Consider the following 20076-nt stretch of genomic DNA (forward strand, 5'->3'; position numbering starts at 1 on the left):
AAGTTGGGGAATGTGTTTTGGGGGGTCATTTTACATATACCCATGCTGGGTGAGAGAAATATCTTGGCAAAAGACAACTTTTCCCATTTTTTTTATACAAAGTTGGCATTTGACCAAGATACTTTTCTCACCCAGCATGGGTATATGTAAAATGACACCCCAAAACACATTCCCCAACTTCTCCTGAGTACGGCGATACCAGATGTGTGACACTTTTTTGCAGCCTAGATGCGCAAAGGGGCCAAAATTCCTTTTAGGAGGGCATTTTTAGACATTTGGATCCCAGACTTCTTCTCACACTTTCGGGCCCCTAAAAAGCCAGGGCAGTATAAATACCCCACATGTGACCCCACTTTGGAAAGAAGACACCCCGAGGTATTCAATGAGGGGCCTGGCGAGTTCCTAGAATTTTTTTTTTTTTTGCATAAGTTAGCGGATATTGATTTTTTTTGTTTTTTTTCTCACAAAGTCTCACTTTCCGCTAACTTAGGACAAAAATTTCAATCTTTCATGGACTCAATATGCCCCTCACGGAATACCTTGGGGTGTCTTCTTTCCGAAATGGGGTCACATGTGGGGTATTTATACTGCCCTGGCTTTTTAGGGGCCCTAAAGCGTGAGAAGTCTGGAATATAAATGTCTAAAAATGTTTACGCATTTGGATTCCGTGAGGGGTATGGTGCGTCCATGTGAGATTTTATTTTTTGACACAAGTTAGTGGAATATGAGACTTAGTAAGAAAAAACGAAAACAAAAACAAACAAAAAATTTCCGCTAACTTGTGCCAAAAAAAATGGCTGAATGGAGCCTTACCAGGGGGGGAGTGATCAATGACAGGGGGGTGATCAATGACAGGGGGGTGATCACCCATATAGACTCCCTGATCACCCCCTGTCATTGATCACCCCCCCCTGTAAGGCTCCATTCAGACATCCGCATGATTTTTTTACGGATCCATGGATACATGGATCGGATCCACAAAACGCATGCGGACGTCTGAATGGAGCCTTACAGGGGGGTTATCAATGACAGGGGGTGATCAGGGTAATCACCCCCCTGTCACTGATCACCCCCCCTGTAAGGCTCCATTCAGACGTCCGCATGATTTTTACGGATCCATGGATACATGGATCGGATCCACAGAACGCATGCGGACGTCTGAATGGAGCCTTACAGGGGGGTTATCAATGACAGGGGGTGATCAGGGTAATCAGGGTGATCACCCCCCTGTCACTGATCACCCCCCCTGTAAGGCTCCATTCAGACATCCGCATGATTTTTTACGGATCCATGGATACATGGATCGGATCCACAAAACGCATGCGGACGTCTGAATGGAGCCTTACAGGGGGGTTATCAATGACAGGGGGTGATCAGGGTAATCAGGGTGATCACCCCCCTGTCACTGATCACCCCCCTGTAAGGCTCCATTCAGACATCCGCATGATTTTTTACGGATCCATGGATACATGGATCGGATCCACAGAACGCATGCGGACGTCTGAATGGAGCCTTACAGGGGGGTTATCAATGACAGGGGGTGATCAGGGTAATCAGGGTGATCACCCCCCTGTCACTGATCACCCCCCCTGTAAGGCTCCATTCAGACATCCGCATGATTTTTTACGGATCCATGGATACATGGATCGGATCCACAGAACGCATGCAGACGTCTGAATGGAGCCTTACAGGGGGGTTATCAATGACAGGGGGTGATCAGGGTAATCAGGGTGATCACCCCCCTGTCACTGATCACCCCCCCTGTAAGGCTCCATTCAGACATCCGCATGATTTTTTACGGATCCATGGATACATGGATCGGATCCACAAAACGCATGCGGACGTCTGAATGGAGCCTTACAGGGGGGTTATCAATGACAGGGGGTGATCAGGGTAATCAGGGTGATCACCCCCCTGTCACTGATCACCCCCCTGTAAGGCTCCATTCAGACATCCGCATGATTTTTTACGGATCCATGGATACATGGATCGGATCCACAGAACGCATGCGGACGTCTGAATGGAGCCTTACAGGGCGGTTATCAATGACAGGGGGTGATCAGGGTCATCACCCCCCTGTCAATGATCACCCCCCCTGTAAGGTTCCATTCAGACATCCGCATGATTTTTTACGGATCCATGGATACATGGATCGGATCCACAGAACGCATGCGGACGTCTGAATGGAGCCTTACAGGGGGGTTATCAATGACAGGGGGTGATCAGGGTAATCAGGGTGATCACCCCCCTGTCACTGATCACCCCCCCTGTAAGGCTCCATTCAGACATCCGCATGATTTTTTACGGATCCATGGATACATGGATCGGATCCACAGAACGCATGCGGACGTCTGAATGGAGCCTTACAGGGGGGTTATCAATGACAGGGGGTGATCAGGGTAATCAGGGTGATCACCCCCCTGTCACTGATCACCCCCCCTGTAAGGCTCCATTCAGACGTCCGCATGATTTTTACGGATCCATGGATCCATGGATCGGATCCGTAAAAATCATGCGGACGTCTGAATGGAGCCTGACAGGGGGGTGATCAATGACAGGGGGTGATCAGGGAGTGTATATGGGTGATCACCCCCCTGTAAGGCTCCATTCAGACGTCCGCATGATTTTTACGGATCCATGGATACATGGATCGGATCCGTAAAAATCATGCGGACGTCTGAATGGAGCCTGACAGGGCGGTGATCAATGACAGGGGGTGATCAGGGAGTGTATATGGGTGATCACCCGCCTGTCATTGATCACCCCCCTGTAAGGCTCCATTCAGACGTCCGCATGATTTTTACGGATCCATGGATACATGGATCGGATCCGTAAAAATCATGCGGACGTCTGAACGGAGCCTGACAGGGGGGTGATCAATGACAGGGCGGTGATCAATGACAGGGGGGTGATCAGGGAGTTTATATGGGGTGATCAGGGGTTTATAAGGGGTTAATAAGTGACCGGGGGGGGGGGGGGGGGTGTAGTGTAGTGTAGTGTGGTGTTTGGTGGGACTGTACTGACCTACCTGAGTCCTCTGGTGGTCGATCCTAACAAAAGGGACCACCAGAGGACCAGGTAGGAGGTATATTAGACGCTGTTATGAAAACAGCGTCTAATATACCTGTTAGGGGTTAAAAAATTCGGATCTCCAGCCTGCCAGCGAGCGATCGCCGCTGGCAGGCTGGAGATCCACTCGCTTACCTTCCGTTCCTGTGAGCGCGCGCGCCTGTGTGCGCGCGTTCACAGGAAATCTCGCGTCTCGCGAGATGACGCGCCGATGCGTCCAGGAGGAGAAAAGCAACCACCTTCCGGACGCATCGGCGCGTTAGGCGGTCCGGAGGTGGTTAAAGGGCTTCTGTCACCCCACTAAAGTCATTATTTTTTTTTGGGCTAGTTACATTCCTTATAGTGCGATATATGAAAATATAATGGTGTTACTTACTTTCATTCAGCCGTTTCTTATAAAAACGAAGTTTTATAATATGTAAATCAGGTCTCTACCAGCAAGTAGGGCGTCTACTTGCTGGTAGCCGCTGCAAAAAACCGCCCCCTCCTCTTGTTGATTGACAGAGAAGACGTCATCGGCGCAGGCGCACTGAGGGAGTTCTGAGGAGACGAGCCTCCTCATCTCAGAGCGCCTGCGCTGAATGAACAGAGGCGCGCGATTTTTAAAATGCTGACAGGGCCGGCCGGAGGAGGAGATCGCGGCTGGCCCTGTCAATCAACAAGAGGAGGGGGCGGTTTTTTGCGGCGGCTACCAGCAAGTAGACGCCCTACTTGCTGGTATAGACCTGATTTACATATTATAAAACTTCATTTTTATAAGAAACGGCTGAATGAAAGTAAGTAACACCATTATATTTTCATATATCGCACTATAAGGAATGTAACTAGCCCCAAAAATAATAATGAGTGGGGTGACAGAAGCCCTTTAAGCTCTCACAGGAGCGGATCCAGAAATCAAGGTGGATGTGAGATCTAAGGTCCCATCACCAAGTGCCAGTCAGGACCAGTAGAGTAACTAGAAGTAACTGGGCCCCATAGCAAATATTTGAACAGCATCTTCTGTGCAAGCCCCACCCATCCTCCCGTACAACCGCCGCTCCTGTCGCTAGTCAAGATCACTATTAGATCAGGCCAGGCAACCGCTCTGTCTACAAATATATATTTTCCTGACCCCTTTGAAGTTGTAACATGGGCATTTGTGTACATTGAAAACTAGCATTGTTTCAGGAAGAAACCAATGTTTATCAAGTCCAGTTCGTCTTGTGGTGATCAAGCTGGAAACTCGGGAAGACCTGTCTTGATGGCGTCATCTGAGAAATACTGAACAAGGTAGAATTTTCTGGCCATTCCTATAACTCTGGTCAGGAAGTACTCTTCCACACTCCTTGAGTTCAGGGGAGATTGTCTCCTCAAGAAATGTATCTGTATCCAATATCAAAGACCTGGGAGTTATCTATCTATCTATCTATCTATCTATCTATCTATCTATCTTTCCATATCTCCCCCCCTTCAGGTAGCACATTCACCAATTTACCAATTTCTGTGACATCTCAGGCTCCAATATTAAAGAGTCTGTCCAGTAAATAGTAAGTGACAGTAAGTCTACTATCTATTATCTATCTGTCTATCTATCTATCTATCTATCTATCTATCTATCTATCTACAGTATCTATCTATTATCTATCTATCTATCTATCTATCTATCTATCGTATATGTATAGATCTGTTTATCTTTAATCAATCTTTTCTTTCTTTCTCTGTCAGTCTATCTATGTATCTATCTATACTTTTCTATCTGTCTCCATCAGGTACCACATTTACCAATTTCATGAGATCTCAGACCTAAATATTAAAGAAACTTGGAAAGAAGTGGTTCCGGATACAAATGGAGATCCTCTTTAAAACGTCCTTTTTATTCAATATTCCATTTACAGCAGACCGTCACTTGGCACACAAAACAAGTTGACGCGTTTCAGGTACAAGACCCTTAGTCGTAACAGTACAGCACAGTGAAACACAAGAATTTAACTAGATATTGAGCCCACCCCTCCAACAATCTGGAGGCGAGAGCACCTTTTCATTGGTTGTTTCATTGTGGTGAACACCCATCTTCCACACTGCTAATCACAGAGTAGATATCATTCACATTGTGCTAAAGCTCCCAAGCCCATTAACCCCTAGTGGGCTGTGCCTAGTTGAATTGAGCTAGACTGAGGAAAGGAGAAAGCCGCACAATGTGAATGGTGTCTTGCATATAAAAACATATAAACACATATAATGACATTACTAGAATGGCCATATTCATGCCCATGGATTCTCCACATAGGGATCAGTTAATCACCTCTAGAAGGAGGATATACAGTACAGACCAAAAGTTTGGACATATCTTCTCATTCAAAGAGTTTTCTTTATTTTCAGGACTATGAAAATTGTAGATTCACACTGAAGGCATCAAAACTATGAATTAACACATGTGGAATTATATACATAACAAAAAAGTGTGAAACAACTGAAAATATGTCATATTCTAGGTTCTTCAAAGTAGCCACCTTTTGCTTTGATTACTGCTTTGCACACTCTTGGCATTCTCTTGATGAGCTTCAAGAGGTAGTCACCTGAAATGGTTTTCACTTCACAGGTGTGCCCTGTCAGGTTTAATAAGTGGGATTTCTTGCCTTATAAATGGGGTTGGGACCATCAGTTGCGTTGTGGAGAAGTCAGGTGGATACACAGCTGATAGTCCTACTGAATAGACCGTTAGAATTTGTATTATGGCAAGAAAAAAGCAGCTAAGTAAAGAAAAACGAGTGGCCATCATTACTTTAAGAAATGAAGGTCAGTCAGTCCGAAAAATTGGGAAAACTTTTAAAGTGTCCCCAAGTGCAGTCACAAAAACCATCAAGCGCTACAAAGAAACTGGCTCACATGTGTACCGAACCAGGAACGGAAGACCAAGAGTCACCTCTGCTGCGGAGGATAAGTTCATCCGAGTCACCAGCCTCAGAAATCGCAGGTTAACAGCAGCTCAGATTAGAGACCAGGTCAATGCCACACAGAGTTCTAGCAGCAGACACATCTCTAGAACAACTGTTAAGAGGAGACTGTGAATCAGGCCTTCATGGTAGAATATCTGCTAGGAAACCACTGCTAAGGACAGGCACCAAGCAGAAGAGACTTGTTTGTGCTAAAGAACACAAGGAAAGGACATTAGACCAGTGGAAATCTGTGCTTTGGTCTGATGAGTCCAAATTTGAGATCTTTGGTTCCAACCACCGTGTCTTTATGCGACGCAGAAAAGGTGAACGGATGGACTCTACATGCCTGGTTCCCACCTCGAAGCATGGAGGAAGAGGTGTGATGGTGTGGGGGTGCTTTGCTGGTGACACTGTTGGGGATTTATTCAAAATTGAAGGCATACTGAACCAGCATGGCTACCACAGCATCTTGCAGCGGCATGCTATTCCATCCGGTTTGCATTTAATTGGGCCATCATTTATTTTTCAACAGGACAATGACCCCAAACACACCTCCAGGCTGTGTAAGGGCTATTTGACCATGAAGGAGAGTGATGGGGTGCTGCGCCAGATGACCTGGCCTCCACAGTCACACGACCTGAACCCAATCGAGATGGTTTGGGGTGAGCTGGACCGCAGAATGAAGGCAAAAGGGCCAACAAGTGCTAAGCATCTCTGGGAACTCCTTCAAGACTGTTGGAAGACCATTTCAGGTGACTACCTCTTGAAGCTCATCAAGAGAATGCCAAGAGTGTGCAAAGCAGTAATCAAAGCAAAAGGTGGCTACTTTAAAGAACCTAGAATATGACATATTTTCAGTTGTTTCACACTTTTTTATTATGTATATAATTCCACATGTGTTAATTCATAGTTTTGATGCCTTCAGTGTGAATCTACAATTTTCATAGTCATGAAAATAAAGAAAATTCTTTGAATGAGAAGGTGTCCAAACTTTTGGTCTGTACTGTATATGATACCGTATAATGCTTCTATTAATATATTCACAAGGTGAACTGGCATTTATTAGGGCATATTCCTTTTTTTGTTTGCCAAGTAAATTACATTTTTTTAATACATCTAACATCATAGACCACTTCAAGATGATTTATATTTAAATTTGGTGCACATTTATGTCACAAGGACTACATCATCATATTTGCTTATCTCTTTCCTGATACTTCTAACTTATCTAACATCTAAAATACCAATACAATTTTCTTCAGGTAACAAGTTGAATTTCAAGAAAATACAAGTTGACTTACTTGACTTAAATTGGAGAAACACTCAATATTAAAATAACATTAAGATTTTCAATAAAGAAACAGTTTTGGAAATATTACTTAAATAGGTTGTCCCACGAAAAATTTTTATTCCCTCATTCCAAAAATTAGGGGATGGTCCATAAAAAGAACTGGGGCTCTGCATTCCCCCATTTGAATGTAGCTGCACTGAACTCTTTTTTTATTTTTTTATTCTTTATTGTTTTTCTGAACCAAAAATGTGAATTCCATTACCAATAATTTAAAAAATAAATACAGATAGTCATACACCAATTCACATATTTGACCCCCACCCCCCACCACTTGATTCCCCGCTGCCGGATCCAGCCATCTCCTATTGCTGCTCGTGGTCATTCCCTGATGCCACAAACAGCCAAACTCTTAAGAACAAAGAAAAGGGAAACATCGAAGACTCGCCCCTTCCAGGACTACTCTGCCTTTCTTACGATTCTTCTATATGCATCAATAGTATCTATCTGAACCCGCCACTCGGAGTAGGTAGGACTGTTTTTTGTGTCCCAATATTTAAGAATCAAGACCTTTGCGACCATAAAGCTCTCCAAAGAGGTTCTGATCTGACAAGGCGTTAAATCCGAATGGGTAAAAAAGCCTAATATTGCCTGCGTAAAACAGCGATTCAATTTAATCATTTTCGGTTGAACATTTCCAACACATATCCCTTCTTTCCCTATATATTTTGGCAAGGAAGGCAGGGGAATAATACAGGCGATGTACAATCCTGAACTGGATTAATCTTTATTTTTCGGAGATCGATACCTTTTTAATATTTCAATATACTATATCCTAATCAACAGTACTTCCTATACCTAATTCAGCTTCCCATCCTCCCTCGCTTTAAAATTTTGTTATTTCTCCTAAGCAGTCCCGAAATCTACAATATATTTGTGAGAGAGTGAGTTGTGTATCCCTAAATTTAAAGCAATAATCTAAGGCCTCATGCACACGACAGTATTTTTTCACGGTCCGCAAAAACGGGGTCCGTAGGTCCGTGATCCGTGACCGTTTTTTCGTCCGTGGGTCTTCCTTGATTTTTGGAGGTCCACGGACATGTTTTGGTGTCTTGGTTTTTGTTTTGGTGTCCGCCTGGCCGTGCGGAGCCAAACAGATCCGTCCTGAATTACAATGCAAGTCAATGGGGACGGATCCATTTGACGTTGACACAATATGGTGCCATTTCAAACGGATCCGTCCCCATTGACTTTCAATGTAAAGTCTGGAGTCCCTTTTATACCATCGGCGTTTTCTCCAATCCGATGGTATATTTTAACTTGAAGCGTCCCCATCACCATGGGAACGCCTCTATGTTAGAATATACTGTCGGATATGAGTTAGAGTGTGAAAACGTATTTCCGACGGTATATTCTAACACAGAGGCGTTCCCATGGTGATGGGGACGCTTCTAGTTAGAATACACTACAAACTGTGTACATGACTGCCCCCTGCTGCCTGGCAGCACCCGATCTCTTACAGGGGGCCGTGATCAGCACAATTAACTCCTCAGGTGTCGCACCTGAAGGGGTTAATTGTACTATCATATCCCCCTGTAAGAGATCAGGGCTGCCAGGCAGCAGGGGGCAGACCCCCCCTCCCCAGTTTGAATATCATTGGTGGCCAGTGCGGCCCCCCCTCCCTCTATTGTAATAATAGGTTGGTGGCCAGTGTGTGGCCCCCCCGCCCCCCTTCCTCCCTCTATTGTAATAAATCGTTGGTGGCACAGTGTGCACCCCCATCACCCCCCCCCCTTCCTCCCTCTATTGTAATAAATCGTTGGTGGCACAGTGTGCGCCCCCCATCGGCCCCCCTCCCTCTATAGCATTAACAACATTGGTGGCCAGTGTGCGGCCTCCCATCTCCCCCCCGATCATTGGTGGCAGCGGAGTTCCGATCGGAGTCCCAGTTTAATAGCTGGCGCTCCGATCGGTAACCATGGCAACCAGGAAGCTACTGCAGCCCTGGTTGCCATGGTTACTTAGCAATAGTACAATAGTAGAAGATTCATACTTACCTGCTGGCTGCTGCGATGTCTGTGTCCGGCCGGGAGCTCCACCTACTGGTAAGTGACAGTTTATTTAGCAATGCGCCGCACAGACCTGTCACTTACCAGTAGGTGGAGCTCCCGGCCGGACACGAACATCGCAGCAGCAAGCAGGTAACTATGAATCTTCTACTATTGTACTATTGCTAAGTAACCATGGCAACCAGGACTGCAGTAGCGTCCTGGTTGCCATGGTTACCGATCGGAGCCCCAGCGATTAAACTGGGACTCCGATCGGAACTCCGCTGCCACCAATGATCGGGGGGGGGCACACACTGGCCACCAATGTTGTTAATGCTATAGAGGGAGGGGGGCCGATGGGGGGCGCACACTGTGCCACCAACGATTTATTACAATAGAGGGAGGAAGGGGGGTCCGATGGGGGGCGCACACTGTGCCACCAACGATTTATTACAATAGAGGGAGAAAGGGGGGGCGATGGGGGACGCACACTGTGCCACCAACAATTTATTACAATAGAGGGAGGAAGGGGGGGGCGATGGGGGGGCGCACACTGCGCCACCAACGATTTATTACAATAGAGGGAGGAAGGGGGGCCGATGGGTTGTGCACACTGTGCCACCAACGATTTATTACAATAGAGGGAGCAAGTGGGGGGGCGATGGGGGGCGCACACTGTGCCACCAACGAATTATTACAATAGAGGGAGGAAGGGCGGGGCCGGGGGCCGCACACTGGCCACCAACCTATTATTACAATAGAGGGAGGGGGGGCCGCACTGGCCACCAATGATATTCAAACTGGGGAGGGGGGGGGGTCTGCCTCCTGCTGCCTGGCAGCCCTGAACTCTTACAGGGGGATATGATAGTACAATTAACCCCTTCAGGTGCCGCACCTGAAGGGGTTAATTGTGCTGATCACAGCCCCCTGTAAGAGATCGGGTGCTGCCAGGCAGCAGGGGGCAGTCTTGTACACAGTTTGTAGTGTATTCTAACTAGAAGCGTCCCCATCACCATGGGAACGCCTCTGTGTTAGAATATACTGTTGGATATGAGTTTTCACGAAGTGAAAACTTAGATCTGAAAAAGCTTTTATGCAGACGGATCTTCGGATCCGTCTGTATGAAAGCAACCTACGGCCACGGATCACGGACACGGATGCCAATCTTGTGTGCATCTGTGTTCTTTCACGGACCCATTGACTTGAATGGGTCCGTGAACCGTTGTCCGTCAAAAAAATAGGACAGGTCATATTTTTTTGACGGACAGGATACACGGATCACGGTCTTGGCTGCAAAACGGTGCATTTTCCGATTTTTCCACGGACCCATTGAAAGTCAATAGGTCCGCGAAAAAAAATGGAAAATGGCACAACGGCCACGGATGCACACAACGGTCGTGTGCATGAGGCCTAAGACAGAGTTTGCCCTAGCAATCAAAGAATCTTTATCCTGAGTGTTCATATATGCGTGTCTAATTTGTGCATATCTATATCAATCTAAAGAGGTGACATTTATACCCTTTATTAAATCATCGAAGGGGATAATTGTAACGGGGTGCCGAAGGCGCACTGGGTCTCACATCAGCCGCAGACCTGCTGCTTAGCTTCGGGAGCGAGGATCTGTGTTTGGCCTCGTTCCCAGGGCGGCTTTGCTAGCTGGGAGGCTCCCTGCTCCTAGGTCTGCCTTGAGCGCCGAGCTAATCACTCGGTGCTCGACTGGTCGGTCTGTCGGTCATGTGACACTGGCCACATCACATGATCCTCACTCCCCACTATAAATACAGGCCGCCTGCTGGCCACAGGTTGCCTGTTAATTTAGGTTCCTGGCAGTTGTTGGATACCTGTATACTTACCTGATCCTGTTCCCTGACGATCCTTTGCCTGCTCCTCCTGTACTGCGCATCGTTCCTGGTATATTGACCTCGGATTCCACCTGACTATTCTTTGCGGACTCCTTTGGTACTTCTCGACTCTCCTGGTATTTATGACCCCGGCTTCTCCTGACCTTTCTTTGCTTATCCCTCTGTACTGTGTTGTCCTCTTGGTTTTGACCCGGTCCGTTCACTATCCGTTATTTGTCTTGTCTGTCCTTCCCACACGAATTCTAAGTTAGGGACTGCCGTCCAGTTGTCCCCTGTCATCAGGACTCGTGAGGCAAGTAGGCAGGGCCAGGGGTGAGGGTGGAGCGCAGTGGTCACTATCCTCCCCCCTGTGTGTGTGTGTGTACGTGACCGTTACAATAATACTTCCATGCAATGTTATTTGGATTAGACGGTTAATACCATGTGAATTCCAATACTTATAATCTTCAATTAACCTAAACTCTTTTAAATTGTAATTGTGCCAGTGGAGTAAAAAGTGTGGGGCTGCTTACACCCAATATCTTTTTCGTTTTATTCCAGACCTTATCTAATGTATCACTGATTAAACACAGTTTTTTTCTTTTTCCTGGTCTCCAGAATGGAAAAAATATCTTCATATGGCCCCAAAAAGTCCCTGACAAGATATTCAGCAGCGTTGCAGACTGCTAGTCCCTCCCCCCCCCCCCCGCGCCCCACCCACCACCTTATCTGATCTGCGATATAGTATTAGGGCATATTCCTTGACAGGTTAAATTTACATTTATTGCCACCGTTTATTTTAGTTGGATCTAAGGCATAACATACTGTAATTACAGGTTTGTTCCTTTGTTTCTATGCATCATTCACATTTGTTAATTAGAGACATGTTGTTCTTAACCTTGTTCTTTATTGAGTCATCAATTTTATAGTGTGGAAGGAAAGTTGCGAGAAGAAGGAAAGAAAAAGCAACGGCAGATCAGGTTCCTAGAGGAGGCTACAGAGCAGGGATCAGCAATCTCCGGCACTCCAGCTGTTCTGAAACTACAACTCCCAGAGTTCTCCATTAACTTCTGTGGGAGTTACAAGAACAGCCGAGTAAGTGTGCATGCTGGGAGTTGTAGTTTCACAGCCGCTAGAGTGCCAAAGGTTGCTGATCACTACTATACGGTCATCTACATACACAGGTAGACCTTCAAAATGATGGTCTTATAAAAAAGTGTCCTGTCCCTGTACCCTGCTAGTCCCATTAGGTTCCTGTCCACCTGTACATGAAAATCTCTTTCTAACAAAGCTAGAACCAGCCCTGTACCTCACATGGATCCAGAGATCTCCCCATTCATTGCTTCCATTGCTCTGCTGGATTTATATTGAGCTCGGGGGCATGCCCTTTCTGCTGCAGCTCTGTTCTTCTCACAGCTCAGCAGACAGTTAAAGGATGAAACTGAGCATGTGTGTCCACCTCAGCGAGGTAGACAGAGAAATGAGAAAAAACAAACAAACAGCAGGTGGCGCTATACATATATATTTTACAACCTTTTTAATGGGACGCCTGCTTCTCTGGCCATCTAGAGGTGGCTTATTTCCTCTGAGCACTAAAAAATTAGGCATGTCTAAATCCAATTTTTCTTTCACCCACCAGCTATATGAGAACACCCATATACACATTAGTCCCACCAAACCAGGTGGGTTTGATCACAGTAACCTTTTTCTGACAGATTTACCATTTTCGTTTTTCATTCCCTGTCTTCCTGATGCCATAATTTTGTCTTATTCTTCTAACATAGCCGTATGAGGGCTTTGCCTTTTTTTTTTTTTTGGAGGGGGGGGGGACGGACGGACAATAATAATCAATTAGCACCATGTATTACTGCACATGATGCAATGGGAAGCTGGAAAAAATAAATAAAAAAAAAACAGTTCCCACATAGTTTTGTGGGTAAATTTTGTCTGCCTTCCCTAAGCAGTAAAACTGACCAGATACCATCACTTTATGAGCCGGTACGATTACAGAGATACTACATTCATATAGTTTTTCTTCTGTTTTAATATGTAGATAAAAACTTTAAAAATAAATAATTTTTTTCTTCGCATCCCTAAATTCTGTCCCCTATAACTTTTTCTTATTTTATATTACTGTCTACGGAGCTGTGTAGGGGCTAATTTTTTGTGGGGTGTAGTTTTCAATGATACCATTTTTGGGTGTGTGTGTAACTTTTTGATTCTAAATCATTTTTTTTTGGGGGGTGTGATGTGATGAAAAATTGGAAAATCCACAATTTTGAATCCCCCCCCCTTGTTACAGTGTTCACTGTATTGGATAAATATGATTTAGATTTTAATATTTCTTGTAATTTGGGAAATGGTGGTGCATATAATATTTATTGTTTATTTTTATCTTTATTATAGGGAAAGAGGGTGATTTGAATTTTTATATATTTCATAAAAAAATAAAATAATTTATAAGCCCCTCTAGGGGGTCTGAATGTGCAATAATTACATTGCTTTTCCCAAACACTAATGAGATTTAATGCATTAAACAAGCATGGACTCGCAGGGAAGGGATGTAATATTGCCACTTTACAAAGCGTTGGTGCGGCCTCATCTGGAATATGCAGTTCAGTTCTGGGCACCAGTCCATAGAAAGGATGCCCTGGAGCTGGAAAAAGTACAGAGGAGAGCGACTAAACTGATAAGGGGCATGGAGGGTCTTAGTTTTAAAGAAAGAAAAAAATAATTAAATGTATTTAGTCTTGAGAAGAGATGTCTAAGGGGGAACATGATTAACCTATACAAATATATAAATGGGCCATACAAAAAATATGGTGAAAAACTGTTCCATATAATGTCACGACCATGTTCATAGCCGTGACTCCTTGGGAGCCGCATGCAGTTGCCCGCGGTCTGGTGTTGTGTCAACCGCAGCTGGGGGCACTTTGCTGTTTGCCTCAAGTGCGGTTGCCGCGGACAACAGGTATGCGTGCGGTTGCCTTTTTGTTTGTGTGGGTGTTTGTATGCACTCTGAATGTCTGGTGTGCACTGTGTTTTATGTTTTGTGTGCACTCTGACACTTTCCCTTCGTCTGTGGCTGCCCGTGGCAATGTTTGGTGTTTGTACATGTGATGGCAGTGTCTCGGCTCTTTGGCCGGCTCCCAGGACACGTTTACCACGCATGTCGTTGTCAACGGTAACAGCTGCAGTGAGAGTTTGTGTGTATTCCCCTTTATGTGGTTCCACTACACTCCCTGGTGTTGGAAGGGTTAACTTCCTTCCTTGTGTGTCTGAACACTGGGTGTGTCTGTGTGGGTGTGACTACTTGGGCCTATATAGTCTCTGCTTTAAGCATTAGTCAGAGGGGGTTCTTCAGCCATGCTTGCTGGAGACATCCTCCTGTTATTCACCATCTGCCAGTGGGGGCCACCCTTGTGGTCATAAGATTTATGTCACGAGGTTATGTAGATGTGTATGTGTTTTGCTTGTTATTGCACCTTATGGTTTCCTGGTTTCCCGTGTCTTGTGTGGTGTGTGCTGTGTCCGTGTGTGTTCTTTGGACAGCAGCGCGTCTGCATGGGTTCCAGGCTTTGTGTCTGTGGCAGGTAGGTGCTATACTTTGCATTTACCTGCCATTGTCATAAGTTGTTTGTGTCTTCCCCTTTCTTTGTAGCTTGGCCACTTTAGACTCCTGTTTCTCCGCGTCTAGGAGGAACAGGTAGTCTACCCAGCTCCTAGCTTAGGGACCTGCGAAGGGTTAGTAGGGACCCGAGGTTCCGGAGCATGGGTCGTCCTACCTTCAAGGTCGGCTCATGCCGCTAGAAGTTAGGGTCAGATTAGGGAAGCTTTAGGAGGTGACCTTCTCCCTAATTCTGCCTTCCTGGCTGAGTCGTGATTACCATCTTCTGGCATCGCACGGCTGAGGGTTTTCCCCATCCTCAGCCGTGACATATAAATTACCCTCAAAAGACAAGGGGGCACTGCCTCCGACTGGAAAAGAAAAAGTTCAGTCTCCAGAAGCGTCAAAGCTTCTTTACTGTAAGAACTGTGAATCTGTGGAATAGACTTCCTCAGGACGTGGTCACAGCAGGAAAAGTGGACAGTTTTTAAAAAGGGTTTAGATGAATTCTTAAAAGTAAATGACATTAATGCTTATTCAAAATGTGTAGAAATCTGAGTCTCTTTCTTCTATAATTCGTATCCCCACCAATCCCTTGGTTGAACTTGATTGACTTATGACTTTTTTCAACCGTATTAACTGTGTAACTATGTAACATTAGTATATGGGAAATTTAGTGTAATCTGAAGTAGGTCTGCCACCTGCAGGCTTAAATTACAATTTACCAGTGATAGGCCTTTTAGCCTCATATGCTCTGGCCTATCACAACCAAGGAGCAGTTTCCCGATCTCAGTGCAGGGAAGACATTCTGGCCCCTGGAGATCATTGCTCCCTGGGAAAATCACCTCAGATACTGTGGTCACAGCTGACCACCACTTTAGAGGGGTTAAATGTCAGTGATCAGCATTATTGCAGATTACAGGCATTACCCCCAGATGTCTGTTGTATAAAACATCAGAAACCAGAAGACTATGGCGCTTGCCCTGCTTCATTTTTAAAGACCTGACTTAGGATATGTTATAAATATTAGATAGGTGCAGGTCCCACCTCTGAGACTATCCCCTACATCAAGAACTAGACCCTGAAGTGAACAGACAGCAAGTTGCACATGCACAGTCACCCACCCCACCATTCCCTCCTACCATATGCCTGACATATCACAGATAAGACAAGACCTTTTATCTAATATACTGTAGACGACCAACTTTAGTATGGTCTTGACGACAACCCTAAATGGAACTGGAATAAACACTTCCTTCTGTGTTGCCAGTTAAAAGGTAGGAAGGGCTAGTGGATAGTTACATTGCTATTGTAGGGGCCCAAAATAAGAATGGGGTAACGGGAAGACTTTTACCTTCCCTTATTTCCCATGGTGGAGGTTTTTATGGGTGCTGTCCATCTTCAAGGGTCCCATAGGAGCTACCATGGCTGTCTCTATATGGCATGCATACCCTAGGTTCAAAGTGCTCCAGTATATTTTGGTATCATATATACAACAAAGAAATCTAATCCAATAAAATATAATACAAAATACAATATTACATGCAGTTTATATAGAGAATAAAAGAGACAAAGGAGCACAAAATATCCCAGAAGAACAATTACTCCTAATTTTCAATGAATTATTGGAACGGTTCCTTATTGTTCCTAGGTCAAGACAAAGTCCTGATTGATTTACTCAGTATATCTACTCAGCGTCACCTCTTGGTATGGAAGATAGGCTCAATTTTAGTACATTAGTAACCAGGGGCGTAGCTAAAGGCTCATGGGCCCTGGTGTAAGGGTTCAGCTTAGGCCCCTCTTTCCTCGGTGCTTTGTGGCCAGGGACATGGAAACACATAGCCTTCATGCTGCTTGAGGCAAAAATTGAAATAGCACTCTCCCCCATGCCAAATTCTTAACCTAACCCCTTCCCTCCAGCCAGAGATGTAACTTGTGTGCTTTCTATAATACCGTTGTTTTCTTATGCGGCACAAGGGTCTTTGGGCCCCCTTAGGCTTCTGGGCCCACTAGCGACTGCTACCTCTGCACGTCCTATAGCTACATCTCTGTTGGTAACATTACTATCTAGATCCACTAAAACAGAGAACACTTAATAGGTGAGTCTGCCCTATCCAAATAATGCAATGTGTGTAAGAGGCTTCTGGTCCAAAAACTTTCCATTCATTTCTGAAAATCGGCCTGACAATTGTCCGATGTAAATCCAGCATTACACCCCAAAATGCACAGAAACATACAATGATGGTACTAATCTATATCTTCTTCAGGGTACAGCTTATGTCTGGATGTCTCACCTTGTGCTTGTACACAGAGCAGTGACAGCATCAATATTGCAGCGAAAAACATTGGGCTCCTCATTGTTCCTGGTGCCAGGCTTGTGTTCTTGTTCTGGGTCAGATATGATAATCATACTACATTTCCTTCTCTGTGCAGCTTATTTAAAACCCTTGGAAACACGCCTTTCTTGACAGGTGCACCAACACAATTATTTACACACTATTACCATGTCTCATCATTAAGATATCTGTTTGATAATGTTCCTCCATGGTCCTAGGAGGGACTTGACTAGGAGGAACCTGACTTATCTAGGAGGAAGGTTGTTATTGTGAGTGTAAAGATACTAACCAAATGTGTCATATGGTGATGTTCACCTCGAGATCCTGTCTTCTATAAAGAACTTATTTAAGATTAATTTCAAGGTGCCCATTGGAATCTAGACAACTCACATTTTCTTCACAGATCAACTCATGTTCAGTTGAACAATGGTGGTCTACCTGCTGTTGTCAATGGAAGGGAAAACACCCATTTAATTCAATGGGTGACCATATAATACACGGTCAAATCAAGTTGGACTGAAATTAGCTACTTTTTTGCACAATTTATCTTCTGGCTAATATAGAGTTATCCCAAAGGAAGAATTTCCCTCCTATATTATCCATAAGATATAATAAGAAATCTTTGATGGCGAATACTCAAAACAATAAAAGATAAAGAATAAAAAGTATTGCATGAGTGGTCATCCTCCAGCTTTTTCTAACGGACAATACTGGTCATCGGGAAGGTCCCCCCTCTCTTCCTGCTGTCATTACAAGCTGATAATAGATTGTCCATCATAAATGTTAATTCAGCAAGACAATGTGCTTCTGGACTCTTCTGCACAGGATAGATGATAATCGGTATCCATCATTTGGTGAGCAAACATCCAGGTATATGTATGTAGGCCCCTTGACTACCTGGACGGTAGATGCTCAAGTGCAGAGGGACTTAGTACAATGTCTTTAATATGCCTAAGCCTTTTGTTTTCTATGTTCTTCATTGCCTAATTCTTGATGGAAACAAAGATTGGGCATGGAGAAATCTAAATGAGCCGAGACACGAGAGAGGGTAATTTTTGAGTGAACCAAAAGATGGGGCCATTGTTAGGTATCTCATTCATCAATTATTTCTTTCGGAAATCAAAGATTTGGCATAATGAAACCAAAATGAGCTGAGGCGAGAGGTGATAAGCCATTGTCAGGCACGTCTTTTATCAGTTATTTCTTGAGGGAACCAAAGATTGGTCATGTGAAATGTAATTGTCGTCATACATAACTGAATGCTTGTTTGATCAACAGCTCGTTGTCTTGGCCATGCATGCATGTGTTCTGAAAAGGGAGACCGAGTGCCAGACAAACCTGGTGGCGACTTACCTCCCATGAGAAAATCCAACATGCCCAATCCTTCTTTTCCTCAAAATCTGCTTTCGGGGAGAGTCGAAGCATACACACAATATGGTTGACGCATCCCGCTATAATTGACAGATATAGCTGCCAATCATTTATGGCCACCTTACCAGGCCTGATCTATTTCATTGACAATCCATGGACAACACCAAAAATAGAAATCTTAAATGGGTTTTCTTTTTTACTCATGACCTATCCTCTGGATACGTCATCAGTATCTGATCAGTGGGGGTCTGACAGACGGGGTCCCCACCAATCAGTTGTTTTGAGATTAACCATACATTGTGTAGCGGCTGTGCTTGATATTGCAGCCCAGCCCTATTCACTTTAATGTGGCTGAGCTGCTCCTAGGCCATGTGATGAATGAATGTGTCGTCACTGACCTAGGAATAGCTGCGAGAAGGCCGCAGCGCTCACAGGAGAACCTCTGCCTTCTCAAACATCTGATCGGTAGGGTGTTGGACGCCCACTGTTCAGATACTGATGACCTATCCTGAAAATAGGTCATCAGTAAAAAAATCTTGGAAAACCTCTGTAAGACTACTTTCACATCTGCATTGTGCTGTCCGGTTTTAAGATCCAGCACAGGGTCTCAAAACCGCAGCACAACCCTCCAGTTTTTCCCCATTCATTGTCAATTAGAAACAAACCGGAATGGAGTGCACCGGAATGCATTCTGTTCCGTTTTGTTGCTTTCCCATGCTGGATACAAAATTGCTGAATTAATAAATAATTAAAATCGGGGGAAAAAAGGGTGTATCACAAATCCTCAAAATATAACAATTTATAATACACAAAATGACACTTGCTGGCTGAAGAGGGTCAAAGGAAAGACCGAAGACTGTAACATATAAGTCCAATCTTTTCTAGAAAAATCACTCTATCACTAAAGAGGCCAAAGCATGTGTCAAAAGTACCACACAATGAATCAGTATTGCCTGATAACCCGATTGTGACTAGTTAGCTGTCACCAAAAATCGTTTACCCTGTGCGGACACACAAACAGCTGGGTAGGTAGTATAAAAAGGTATGGGAAAGTAGGTAGTCAATATACAACCCTAACTGGGGTATATCAAGCTACAAGGGAACTGACAATGTACACCAGTATCCCCAGGGTTAATAGTCACAGGCGTTTCATCAATAAGAATCATCAGGAGCAGCATTATAATGCACTTGGTGAGGTTGTAGCACACGCTGCCACATTGATGGTGTGTGACAGCGTATCCGGCGCCATGGCGGCCGTGAGGCGGCCGCATAAAAGGTCGGTATATATGGGGGAAGTAGACACACCCCCAGGAGGCTGGGAAGACGTGCGGCCAAAGGGAGTCAGGCGAGGTGGAATTTCCGCTGGTTAACCCGCCGGCATTCCAACAGCCCCACATGATAAGTCCTCCACCCTCCGAAACTAAAAATAAGTAAGGAGGGATCAAATGAGCAGTGAACCCCTTACAAAACTAAGGTATGAACAAGGGAACGGGACAGGTAAGTATAAGTAACAGTGATCACGGAAAATCACTGTTACCAGTCAATCAGACTGATGACATGTATCAGCATACCGAGACGATGTATGCCAGATGGATCCAAGA

General features: G+C 44.8%; 1 protein-coding gene across 1 annotated transcript in view; it reads right to left on the reverse strand.

Moving 5' to 3' along the window:
• The window catches only part of LOC122946645 (serine-rich adhesin for platelets-like), a 115420-nt gene that overhangs the window by 29752 nt on the left and 65592 nt on the right, over nt 1-20076 (reverse strand). The window lies entirely within an intron of this gene.

The sequence above is a fragment of the Bufo gargarizans genome, chromosome 9, assembly GCF_014858855.1.
Source record: "Bufo gargarizans isolate SCDJY-AF-19 chromosome 9, ASM1485885v1, whole genome shotgun sequence".
Lineage (NCBI taxonomy): Eukaryota > Metazoa > Chordata > Amphibia > Anura > Bufonidae > Bufo > Bufo gargarizans.